Genomic DNA, 13,099 nt, shown 5'->3' with positions numbered 1-13,099 from the left:
CGGGAGAGGCCACAACAGTGAGAGGCCCGCGTACCGCAAAAAAAAAAAAAAAAAAAAAAAAAATTAAAGTTATTTCTAAATTATTTTAAAGTAATTAAAATAGTATAATAGTGAAAGTATGCAAAAGATCTAGTTTCAAATCCCAGCTCCTATCGATATCATCTTATAAAAGATGGGGCATTTCAACATCTTCTCTCACTTAGACGTAGGAAGGACGATAGGCCATAATCTCACAATTCAAAAATTGAATAATTTCTGCTTTATGAAAAACTCATTGCTATTCTTATTTTTCCAATTTTGCTGAGGATCAGTGAAAACGTCACTACAAGGACTGGCATCAGTTCTTGGAGTGACACCTGAGAACCACCTTTTTTTCCTGAACCTTAGTTTGGCCATCAGTAACATATCTGAATCTGGCATCCAGCATTACTGCTGACCACTTCACAGTTTTTTAAGATGATTTGATGGGATGGTAGGTGTGTGTATGCCCCAGAGTTCCAGCAAGAGGAAAGGGGCTCCAGCCTGTGCGTGGGGAGAGGGACCTACAGGTCCCAGGCTGGCAGATGCAGAGGTGGGTGATAGCAGGATGCATGTTCCTTGTTCCTTAGCAGCCAAGTGACTGGGCACTCACCAGCCAGGTTAGTCCTTAGCTCATATTTTTAGGGTTATCTAGAAGAGCAGAGACAATAAAAAGGCATTTGGATTACAGTCAGGGTGTTGATATATAGGCACAGGTTTGATTTCAGGGACAATGGAAACCCCTCCCTAATAGCTCTCCATCTTCTTGCCCAAACCTGAAATTCCTTTAAGAATAATTGCTCGAGGGCTTCCCTGGTGGCGCAGTGGTTGAGAGTCCGCCTGCCGATGCGGGGGACACGGGTTCGTGCCCCGGTCCGGGAGGATCCCGCATGCCGCGGAGCGGCTGGGCCCGTGAGCCATGGCGGCTGGCCCTGCGCGTCCGGAGCCTGTGCTCCGCAACGGGAGAGGCCGCAACAGTGAGAGGCCCGCGTACCACAAAAAAAATAATAATAATAATAATTGCTCGACATGCAAACACTCCAGAACCCAAGACAAATTCTCTCATAACAACGGACGGAGTGCTATTTCCAGACACTGTCCTAAGTGATTTGCCCAGATTTACTTATTTAATCCTCCCACAGTCCTGTGACATGGTTGTGGTATCATTATCCTCGTTTTACAGAGGAGGAGACTAAGGTAAAGAGGCCATGTCACTTGCCAAGGTGACTGGTGGTAAGTGGTGGAGCCGGGAATTGAATTCCAGAGTCCTTGCTTTTGGCCGCCCTGCTAGGCTGCGTGTTCGGTGGAAGTGGTGCTACCACACCCTTTCCTGCTGTGCTGAGCAGGAGGCCAGTGGGGAGCGGAGCTGGAAGGCACTAGGTACAAGCATTTGTGTGGGAAAGGTTGCCAGGAATGGAGACTGGGCACTGTAAAGGCAAAGTGCAGAAAACACCTCCATCTGATCCTCTCTTTCTTTCACTCTGCACATGGTAGAGATATTTTGTTGTGTGTGACAGGGTATATGCTGATTTCAACCCACATATCTTTCCAAACCACTCAGCAGCTGCATTTTACTTGTTAGATCCCCTGTCTCGAATCTTTTTAGTGGAAAGATTTTTAAAGTGTCATCTCCCCGCACTGAATGTGAAGTCTTTGATTTAAACTCGCAACTTTTTTCTTTCTCTAGATGACTCAGAAAGCTGTTCAGTTGTCCCTTTGTGTAGAACCATTTGATTTTTGACAGAGGTTCTCCTTGGCCTGTATCCTGCCCAGTGGGCTTCTGTCCCATTTGTAAACAGCTTTCGGATCACAGCTGACTTCCCCACCGCGGGCTCGCCCAAAGGCAAGAAATACAGGCCACCACAGCAGAAAGCCAGACGGAGCTGAGGCTTTTCAGTGGAACCTGACGCTCTGTTACCGAGTCCAGGCTCACTCTGCTCGCCGAACGACAGGCCAATGAATCGGAGACGAGGCGCCGAGGCAAGGAATACGACTTTACTCGGAAAGCCGGCAGACCGAGAAGATGGCGGACCAGTGTCTCTGAAAAACCATCTTACCTGGGTCTGGATGCCAGTTTCGTTTATAGAATCAGAGAGGGGAGAGGTGGTGAAGAATCAAAGTAAAAAGGCAGAATAGAGAGCGAGAGGTGGTGAGGAAGTAAAGTAAAAGGGCCGTCGGTCTTGCAAAATATCTCCTGGAATGACCAGCCTCGGTGAGGGCATGTGTTAGTTTCTTTTTTCTTGCAGCCATTCACAGGTGGGCAGGGTTCCCTGAGGCAGGCCATTATGTATGATTATAATAACAAAAGCAACGAAAAGCAAAGGTTAAAGTCAAAGAGACACATCGAACATGGAGTCTGATTTAGCTCTTCCATGTTACAACTCCGGTAATAGAAAGCTGGCTACAGAGCCCAAGATCAGGGGCAGCCTCCACACTGACATTCATTATTCCCGAATTGAACACTTTCCGCCTCTTGTGCCTTAATCCAGACTGGTCTGCATTATAATTTCTTGGGTACCCATCTGTCTCCCCCACTGGGGTCTAAGCTCCTTCAGGGCAGGGATTATATTGAATGTTTTTCTCCCACAAAGCAAGTTCTACGTAGTAAGTGTTCAACCAACTTGACATCAGTGGGACCCCAGGTTCCTGAAAATTTAACAGTGGGCTTACCCATCACTGACTGGACTCCAGAGAAGGAAGATGCCACCAACCAGGAGGATGAGTGGCTTCCGGGGCCACTGGTGCAAGGGGACGAATGGACATCCCCTTTTCTTTTGTTGGTTCCCTGACACGCTCTGCTCTCTCCCACCTCCAGGCCTTTTGCACACGACCGTATGTGTCATGTTGAAAAGATGGAGTGAAGGTAGCTGCCTAAAGGTTTTTCTCCATACTTGTAATTCTGGCAAAGAAATTCCAGAGCCTCTGTGGCTCCTCCTATGTCACCTCACGCCAAGCCCAGTCATTGGAGGGTCTTTTGAGCATTTGTTCAAGAAAGCCCTTGAATCCTCCTTCCTCACATTTGATTTGGTTCATGGCTGATTCTATTCGGAATTCCATGAAGACCCTTGTAAAACCTGGTAGTCAGTAGAGATGACGGATGCCGTGGCTTTCCTTTGCAGGTGGAGACGTGCCCAGGAACTTTGCAACCAGCACTCCCCTTTCCAGCGCTGGATAGGCAGGGCTGGTGCTTTTGACAGCCTTCACGCCGCAGGGTTGGCCAGCTGGGCTTCAGTCAGCATCTCAACAGGTTGGATAAATCAGGTTGGCACCAGATGTTAGGTTAAAGCCTTGCCCAGTTGTTCATCAAAACTGGTGATTTTATCTCCAACAGATTGCCTGATCCCAGGTCCAAGATCTTAAATCTCAAGCAAGAGACATGCAAGTACTTTCCGGAAAAGACTTCAATATGATATTTGTGGGAATAAGTTGTGGGCAAATATTCCTCTTTTATTTATTTATTTTATTTTTCACTGTGTTGGGTCTTCGTTGCTGCGCGCGGGCTTTCTCTAGTTGCAGCGAGCGGGGGCTACTCTTCGTTGCGGCGCGCTGGCTCCTCACTACGGTGGCTTCTCTTGTTGCGGAGCACAGGCTCTAGGTGCAAAGGCTTCAGTAGTTGTGGCTCGAGGGTTCTAGAGCGCAGGCTCAGTAGTTGTGGCGCACGGGCTTAGTTGCTCCACGGCATGTGGGATCTTCCTGGACCAGGGCTCGAACCCGTGTCCCTTGCATTGCAGGCGGATTCTTTTTTTTTGGTCTGCGTGGACTCTCTAGTTGTAGCACATGGGAGTAGTTGCCCCACGGCATGTGGGATCTTAGTTCCCCGACCTGGGTTCAAACCTGCTTCCCCTGCATTGGAAAGCAGATTCTTAACCACTGGACCACCAGGGAAGCCCTCCTATTTTTTTTAATCTGGGGAGTGGTCCTTTTGAAATTCATATGAAAAACATGAGTACTCTTAGTCTTCCAAATTTGAAGTGGCATTTAAATTTAAGTTCTTAATGTCAGAGAAGCTTTCAGACATTCCTTATGCATTCATTCTCCAATGCTTTATTGGGTTTTCAGTCTATTTCAAAGACAGCGATGTCAGTACCTGCAGTGGAGTGGGGTCTTTACAAGGCAGCTCATTTGCCTAAAATGTCTGGGAAATCATGTCCAAAGAAATTACTAAGAGCATTTTCTTCTGGTATAAAAGAGTATGGTCTGTTCACCCAGAACTTGGGTTTCTTTGAGATGTTGAGTGTCCCCTTTAAGACTTAAAAGGATGCTTTTATCTGGTAAAATTTTATCCCAGCTGGAGTCATGGGACCCGCTGATCTGGAGGCCTTATTGGATTGACAGCCATCCACATGCTGAACTTCAGGGTTTTTGGTCCCTGGCTTTGTGGACAGGATAACAGGATCACCCGCAGGATTCACCCACAGGGTAAATCCAAGAAAATTCACTGGATGTCTTGTGCTAATAGTTTAATGAAATTCTCCCTCCAGCACTTTCTGCAGGGCATGGGGATTTTCTCCAGTGTCATCACACTTCAGGAGTGATTGTGTCATCCAGGTGTAGGTGTTCTTGGCTGTCCTTTACCTGTTGTCTCCTCATGTCACATATAGCCAAGAAAGCAGATGACAGGTTCATCTCTATTACATGGGGAATTACCAAGTGGTTGCCTAGCAACTCACACAGCACAATCAACACGGTCTCTGTTGTGGAATGTAGAGTGGTTGACTTGCCTTTCGAGAACGACTGTATTTGCATATTTCTTTTGGTCTTCTGGAAAAATAGGTATGTTTTTCCTGGATTTGAGGCTATTACAATGGCCTTTTGTACTGCTTTACCCTAGTATTCATTTTATAGTAGCCCATTATTGTAAAAAATGACAATGATCTGATTAAATCATTAATACAACAATTGCTTCGATTGAATTCAATTCAGTAAGCATCTTCCATGTGCCAGATACTATGCTAAATGCTGTCAGGAGTTATAAGGATGAACAAGTATGGTCCCTGTCGCAGGGAACTTATGTGTTTAATAGATGTGTATAAATCATTTGTTTACACATGTGAGACAGCTATGATGTGTATGTGAAATAAAGGTATTTTTATTTGGAAGAGTTCCTTTGTGTTTGATCAAAGGATTTTTCACTTTTATTTAGATTCCTTCCTTTATAGCTTACAGCTGCGATCAGTTCAAAAAGCTGCAATCAGTTTGAAATCACTTTTAAGGCAGAGCTCTTATTGGAATCTCAGTAATTAGCAGCTTTTAAACAGCTCTTTTGGAGTATGACACTGCCAGCCTTGTCGGGTAGGATGGTACTGCCCTGTGTCTGTACCGCAGTCTTTCTGCGTAATTGCTGCCCCACCCCCCTCTATTTTACACGTTTCAGTTTAAAAGAAGCCCCTTCCTTTTCTTTGTCTACTTTGCAGCAGTGCCATCAGCCTCCCTCCACTTAAGGAGGGACTTTGGAATGTTCCAGATCTTGCATTAAGGAGTCTTTTGATCCCTTGAGCTAAGTTCTTTCCCACTGGGGAGACAATGGCTAGACATAGCCTGGGGTTTGACTAGCCCCTTTCCCTTGAGTTGATTCCTCTGGGGGATTGGTTTGGCATCTTTTCTTCCTCAGGAAGGTGCCAGGCCATGGTGTGAAGGATCTGTTCCTGACAACACTGGTGCCCGACCCTGTGCACACTCACTGACTGCCCCTCCTGAGTGGACTGGATCCACAGAGGAAGGAGGTAGCTCTTGTGGGTAGCCATACTCTGGCACCAGAATTGTCCCCCCTCCCCCATTTTTGTTAGCACACTTGGTTTCTCTGCTTGCTGTCCCAGTTCCCAGGGCGGGACCTGCAGCTTGCTCATCTTCTCTGCCGTCCAGTTCCCTCAGATCCTTTGCCATTCTTGAGAAATCGTTCAGACCTCCCATCTTCACATAGAGCACCTGACCTTTGCTTCCAGACCCGATGTCAGGCAGAAGGAAGGGGACAGAGGGGAGAAGGGGACTGTATGAGACCAGGCATTGTAGAGATTTTTCCAGATGCTTCCTCATTGCGTCCTCATGACAGCTTCCAGTAGCCGCTCCCGGCCCATTCCCCAGGTAAAGCTCAAAAGTGTGAACACATGCTGCTCTAACAAGTACTGACATATCCTCCAGTCTCCTAGCAGCTTTTCCCTTATGATCAGACCAACATTTACTGTGTGCTTTGTAACTCCTAAGGGTCAAGGACACATTAAAGAATAAGACACAGTCTCTACCCCCGGGAAGTTCACAGCTCAGTGTTGTTAAGTGCTGTGATGAGGATGTAGAACACAGATGGAACACCAGTGAACTCAGGAAGAGGGTGGGAGTTCAGGAAAATATACGTAGAGAGCCATTTCAAGATCTGGAAGGTTGACAGACAAGGGAGGCCTCTCTGTTTACCTTTAAAAATGGGCCTAGAGCGGAGAATCAGTTCCCTTTGATGTTGGGAAATTCTTTACTGCTCTAATCTAAATCCTTCTCGCTGCAGCCTAGCCCCCAGATTCACTCATTCCAACTTCAGGTGAAATAGCAAAAATCTTTGCCTAATAACCTCATCACTCAGAAGCCTTTAGCAAATCATATCTGGTGCTCTACCTTAACATAGAAAAGAGTTATTTCTTTTCTTCCCAGCCCCAAACCCTGCAGGTAGACTTCTCCAGCTGCTGCCCTAAGATTCCCCCTTATTAGGGCCCTCAGTAGAAGGGTGGGCGGAGGCAGGGCCATCAGCTAGTGGGAGAATTGCTCTTGGAAGGAGTCTGCACTGTAAGCACGTTTCATGGTATCTTCACTAAAGACAGGATTTTTTAAGTTGAACGGCATATAGAGGAGAAGAATAAAGTGCACCAGCCTGTGGGTGCCAATGAGGTCACACTGACATCCAGACTAAATTTTATTAGCTCTGAGCCCCTCTTGAAGGTCTGTAGAAGTTTCTACTTATCCTGTGCCCTGCCAACTCTTCCTCAGTTACTTCTGGAGGCCCCTGAGGTGTCTCCCAGAGGAAACAGGGAAGATCCACTGTGCTCTTCCACCGCGACCTCTCACTGATGGTCTACTCTTCACAGCCCCTTAAAAAGGGTACCTCATCAGCACGTGTGTCTTCTGTAAGGACGCTGTTCTTATAGTGGTCACTCCTGTTGCCTGGGCATGGCATTCTCTCCTGGGGCCACTCTAAACCACCAGCTTGCCAAAGTGGAGGGCAGGATAGAGTCGTGGGGAACAAATAACCTCCTCACTGAATGGCTGTACTTTGCTGCCTGTGTCCCATAGCAGAACCGCTTGTATCTTTAGTTGCTCAAAGTCTTACATGATTACTCCTCTCTCCATTTATCACCATAACTCTTCCCTCCCTGGGGCTGGAAATGAGTCTCTCAGGCAGTATGGGGGAGGACAGCTCATCAATTCCTTCCATTATTCTTATCTTTCTCCCCAGGAAGCTCTGCACCCAAACAAAACAACTCCCACAAAACAAAATGAATAAAACTCAAAACCCTTCTACTTCAATAAAAATAGCAAAAATGTGCCAACTGATACAAATTGATACTAATACTTGGGGTGGGGGTGGGGCAGGGGACTTGGTGGCAATCTGTAAACTCCATCACATAGTTTATAAAACCCAAGAGCACTGAGGGTTTTGTTGTATAACATGAAAATGAGGTAAAGACTACCCACCCCATTCTTAAAGGTACCTCTTTTTTCCATAAGGGATATAATGCCTGAAAGCTGCTATCTCATGGGCAATCTGCGAGAATGTCATTTAAGAGAAATTAGCAATGGTTGCAGTCAAATGGGGTTCTTGCTCTACAAGAATTTTCACCATGGACTAGAAACATCCATCCCTAAAAATACCAAAAAACTAAAAAAACCCAACCAACACAAAACAAACTATTTGTTGGGTTGGCCAAAAGGTTCGTTTGGTTTTAAGTAGAAATAAAAGACATTTTTCATTTCCACGAAGAACTTTATTGAACAGCGCATTCACTAACCGAACGAACTTTTGGGCCAACCCAATAGCTCCAAGTAATGCAAAAGACAAAGATAGAAATGGAATTTCCCTGAAAGTAGACTTCGTGGTATGGTGGACAGAGCCCAGGGTGTGGCATTAAAGATGTCAGTCAAATCCAGTCTTTGTCACAACCCAGGGTTCCCTGATTAAGTTCCCTTACCTCGCTGAGCTGCTATTTTTCAGTTCTAAAATGGAGTGATGATAATGTCTGCCTTTCTTTTCAGGGTTGTGAGAATGGGATAAGATAATGTAAGTGAAAGTGCTTTACAAACTGTAAAGCATTGGTTATTCTCTAAAGGAAAGCTGGAGGAAATCACAGCAGCTGCCACATCCTTGTGGCTTTTACTAGGCTGGTGGGGTCTTTCCCGGGCTGGCTCTGTGCCCACACATCATGTGTCTTCAGCACAAATGTGAGGCCTGGAACTGACAGAACCCATCTTGATACACTGCCTTGTCTTAAGGTCCAGCAGAAAACAATCCAGCCTGGTGAGGCCAGTCCTAGAATCAGAGATGAAGGAACTGACCGTGTAGTGAATGTGTGTGCTCACTGACGTCAAGCATCCGATCCTCTTCTCCATCAGAAGCCAACTCTTCTGAACCACTTTCCATCTCAGAATCATTGCTGCATTTTCCCCAACATCATTCTTCATGTCAAGAGCATTGGTGATTGATGCTGCTTATCTTAAAAGAGTATTTCACTATTATTTTGGGGGATTTTTTTCCAAGGTAGGGACATTCTTTGGGTTTTGATGCTGGCACTTTCTTGATCTTGCCAGAAGGATCCTGCATAGTGACTAACACCAGTACCAGGAAAAGCAGAGCCCCTGCCCTTGCCTGGAGTCTACTCACCATTGGCACAAAGGTTTATTATGATAAAAAAGGAATGCTGTATTGCATCATATCCTTGGAAAGTCCAGCCTGTGTCACTAAATGGTCATGACTTTGGTATTAACAAAGGTTTTGTGACATGACTGGCCTCCACCAAAGATCTAACCCCAGCAGCAAAGGCTGCTCCAAGTCTAGGCATCCCTCATGCACCTCCCAAACTTTTGGCCAGATCTGTGAACCTAAGTGAAGCCCTGGATATTGGATGATGACTGCAGTTATAGTAGTAGATGGATTAGCTTTTTTTTTTTTTCCCTAAAGGATTCGACTTACATTGTTTTGATACGAAGGTTCTGTTGACACAGGATCTTGTCCCATTACCTGCCATTTCCCACTCAGAACATTGTCCCTTATGCTGTTTCTGTATAATGTGGCCTGTGGCTCACCCATTCACGGCTCCTTTGCTGACTCCTGGCTGGTCTTGCACCAGCCTCCAAGGTGAAAGTCTCAGCCCCGAGGAGAGCCAGCGCAGAGGAAGGGTCCTGTCGCCCTGCAGGTTCCCCCAACTGGTTGCGTTCTAGCGCCCCTAGTCGCACCCCTGCTCTCCAGGCTCTTCTCAACTTCCTGCTGTCCATCCCCAAGGTCAAACTTCCAGGCCCATAGTCGGTCCCACCCACCTAGGCGCCTCACCACTCGGTCCGCGGCTGGTGCGAGTCCAAGAGCCTCGCGTACCCGGAGCACCTAGAGGGGTGCGGAGAAAGGGTGTGGCAGGCAAGGGCGTCCCGATTGCGTCTGCGCAGGCGTGCACAGCACCGTGCTCCCTAGGACTTGGGCACACACCCGTGCTCTGCTACCTAGAGTAACCAAACTCTGCAGCGCCGGGACCTGCCCAAGGTCTGGAAAGCAAGTAAGGAACTCACTTTACACCTTCTTCAAGTGGTGAAAGAAACTGTAGAAACTAGCTTTTGTGGTCTAAATATATTCTAAAATCAAAACCCAAATGTTCCGTTATCACTGTTACTTGTTTAAAAATCCCTTTTAACATTAGCGTTGGCCATCGAGGGTATCAGGGACCAGAAACACATAGGATCTCTATCAAATGAGCACAGAATATCACTTCCACCCATTATGCAATTTCCAGAATGGAGACGAAACCTCAATAAATATCAAATAGTCAATGGCAGCAGCAAAGGCAAGTAAAGGCTGACATAGAACTTTGTCACTCTGTTCTGAAAAAAATAATATTACGTGTCCAGTATTTAGTCAACATAATGATGTATCACTACTATTTTCTCCTGGTGGGAGACCTGAAATTATGAAGAGGTAGATTTCTGGATCTAAACAGGAAGAGATGTTGTCTGGCCTGGAGGAAGAATCTTCATGTGCATTGATGAGACAATAAAAAAATACATAAGCAGCTCTTCTCTACCCGTTATTCTGAATCTTCATTGATAAATCACTATATCTCACATGAACTTATGAATTTTTATAATATGTTAATTTTAATTTGTTTATATAGACAAGAGCCTCACAAAAATATTTTCCTGGGGCCTGACTTAAGGGCGGCCACTGCCTGGCCAATGTTGTCATGGATTTTGGAGATATTAGAATATGAAAAAAACTTGCATCTTAAAATAGAGGAAATGCAACAATTTAGTGGCTTAGAAAAGACAGACATTTCTTTCTTTTTCACTTGAGGTACCCATTCCAGGCTAACAGGAGGCTCTGCTCCACCTGGTCATTCAGGGATCCAGATTCCTCTGCATTTTCCTCTGTCATCCCTTAAGGCATCATTCTCTCTTGTGTGGTCAAACCCTGGGCCTCAGGAAAGTTCATGTTCTGGTTCAAGGGAAGGAGAAAGAGTGTGGATGAGACACCCACTATCTTAAGGCATAGGTCTGGCCATCTCTTCTGTTCCTGTAGTGTTCACTTAGTCTCATGGTCACACCTAACTGCAAGGGAGGCTGGGAAATGCTGTGCCCAGCTGGGCAGCTATGGGCCCACCTGCAAATATGTTACTATGGAAGAAGGGGGGAAAGATCTTGGTGAGACTCTTGTGGTCTTCATTTCAGGCAGCAATTGAATGAATCGTGTCAGTTGCTAGTTTGTCCTAGAGACACCTACGAGGGTTTTGTTTGTCACCTGGAGGTTGACTTGGACAGTCATGGCACAGCCTGTGTACTGCCATTCGTTGAAGTCCTCATTACCCTCTTATTACTGCTCACCTTGATGGATGAGCTTCTGAACTTCTTTTTGGTCTAGACTGTGGTAGCGACCTGTTGCTTTTTGTCATCTGGAATCCTTTCACCTGTCCCCTGGTAGTTGTACCCTGATTTTCCTCTTGGGAAACCTCACATTTCCGTCTTTGGTGCCCTGTATGCAGAGTTGACTGTGCTCCGAGATCCAGAGGTGGGCATGTGACTACAGCCTGGCCAACTAGGCCAGCACATTCCCCGGCCATGGTGTTTTGCTTTCGCTTGGTGACGGACTCTTGACCAAATCGGAGCCAAGAAAATGCAATGACGCTTTCGCTAGGACTGCAGAAAGGAAAACACTTCCCATTTTTTCTTCCACAAGTCGCCAACCTAGGAAGATACAGGACTGGAGCGCTGGCAGCCATCTTGCCCCTACAAGAATTCCAAAGCTGGAGAAAAGCAGAATCCAGAATCAAGTCCTGATGATATTGCTTGAGTCCTGGTTCAAGCTGGGCCTGAGCCAGCAATGTGCCTAAATCCCTGGTCTTCTCAGTTACAAGAGACAACATCCACCCCTCACCCTTGGTAAGTCATTTAGAGTTGCATCCAACAGAGCACTAACTGATACAAGGGCTGTGTAGACTTGGTCCCTTTCTTCCTGGAGTGAAAATTCCCTTGAGATATGGGTGGCCCCGCTCTACCCTGGATATCCTTAGCTGTCTAGTCGTGGAATGAGCACTGCTCCTAGCCAGTGCTTCTCAATCAGGAATGATTTTGGCCTTGAGGACACTTGGCAATGTGTGGAGGCAGTTTTGATTGCCACGATGGAGGAGAAGTGGGGAGCGGATGCTACTGGCATCTTGTGCATGGAGGCCAGGCATAGTCCTAAATATCCTACAAGGCACAGGACCGCCTCCACAACAAAGAGCTATCCAGCCCAAATGCCATTAGTGCTGAAGTTGAAAAGCCCTGCTAACCCCACGCGGCGCTCAGTGCTCTGGAGTCACTCCCCAGTGCAAACACGCACTGAGGAAGAGAGGCTCCCGGAAGGGCTGTGTTCTCACCAGGGAAGGCCTCATCCTGAGACTCTCCTGGGCTTCTCAGCTCCAGGCCAAGTGACAGCAGTTTGTTCATGATTCAGCTCTTCGGGAAACTGATCCAAGAGTGCTGCCATTGGCTGATGGGGGGTTGTGACTGTTTCTTGGCACCAGGGCCCAGGGGAGAGAGAAACGGGTGGCCTGGTGACAAGGGATTTTATTTAGGGTCTAGCAGCTTTTAAAGAGTGTTAGGAGCCCCCTGTCCTACAGACTGTGAAAAACTAGGCTTGTTTAGGTCCTGAAATATCACTGACATCATCAGCACGATAAATGCTTTTTATTGAAATATAGAGAACCAGAGTCGCTACTCCCTGCAGCCTCTGTGCTGGGGAAGACGGGCTTTTCTAGAAGCGCTGACTGTGGAATGCCCCCGCTTTCCAGGCTTTCATCCCCACTTGTATTCCAGCCCATGCCTCTGCTCGGCTGTGTCCTTGCTGGGAGCTGGAACCTTCCTGGTGGGTGTCTGATCTGCAGGCCTGTGAGCTGAAGAACTTGGACTCTTGCTGCAGAGCCCCAGCTTCTGCCCGGTCGTAGTGCCTAATCTCGAGGGCCCTTCTTTTCGGAGCCTGACTCCTAAAGAAGGAAGGAAGCTTTGGTCCCAAGCTTGGTGCAAGGACAGTGAGAGAGGAGAGACTCACAGGCCGCCTTCTTCTTCTTCTTCTTCTTCTTTTAAAATAAATTCATTTATTTGTTTATTTTTGGCTGCATTGGGTCTTCGTTGCCGCGTGCAGGCTTTTTCTAGTTGTGGCAAGCAGGGGCTACACTTTGCTGCGGGGCGCGGGCTTCTCATTGTGGTGGCTTCTCTTGCTGTGAGGCGCACAGGCTTCAGTAGTAGTGGCGCACGGTCTTAGTTGCTCCGAGGCATGTGGGATCTTTCCGGACCAGGGCTCGAACCCGTGTCCCCTGCATTGGCAGGCGGATTCTTTTTTTTTTTTTTTTTTTTTTGTGTTATGCGG

This window comes from Physeter macrocephalus, chromosome 11 (genome assembly GCF_002837175.3).
Source record: "Physeter macrocephalus isolate SW-GA chromosome 11, ASM283717v5, whole genome shotgun sequence".
NCBI lineage: Eukaryota > Metazoa > Chordata > Mammalia > Artiodactyla > Physeteridae > Physeter > Physeter macrocephalus.
This window is presented reverse-complemented; position numbering follows the sequence as displayed.